Below are 243 nucleotides of genomic sequence, written 5' to 3'. Positions count from 1 at the left end.
CTATCCCACACTTACGAGGGTTGCACATCTTTGGCGGAACATATGGGGAGCCCTATGGCACACTTACGAAGGTGGCACATCTTTGGCGGTACATCTTTGGCGGCTAATATGGGGAGCCCTATGGCACACGTCCGAGGGTGGCACATCCTTATCGGCATATATGGGGAGCCCTATCCCACACTTACGAGGGTGGCACATCTTTGGCGGCTCATATGGGGAGCACTATGGCACACTTCCGAGAGT

This window comes from Octopus bimaculoides, chromosome 1 (assembly GCF_001194135.2).
Source record: "Octopus bimaculoides isolate UCB-OBI-ISO-001 chromosome 1, ASM119413v2, whole genome shotgun sequence".
In the NCBI taxonomy this organism is placed as follows: Eukaryota; Metazoa; Mollusca; class Cephalopoda; order Octopoda; family Octopodidae; genus Octopus; species Octopus bimaculoides.
The sequence above is the reverse complement of the archived record's forward strand: the minus strand, read 5'-3'. Positions refer to the sequence as shown.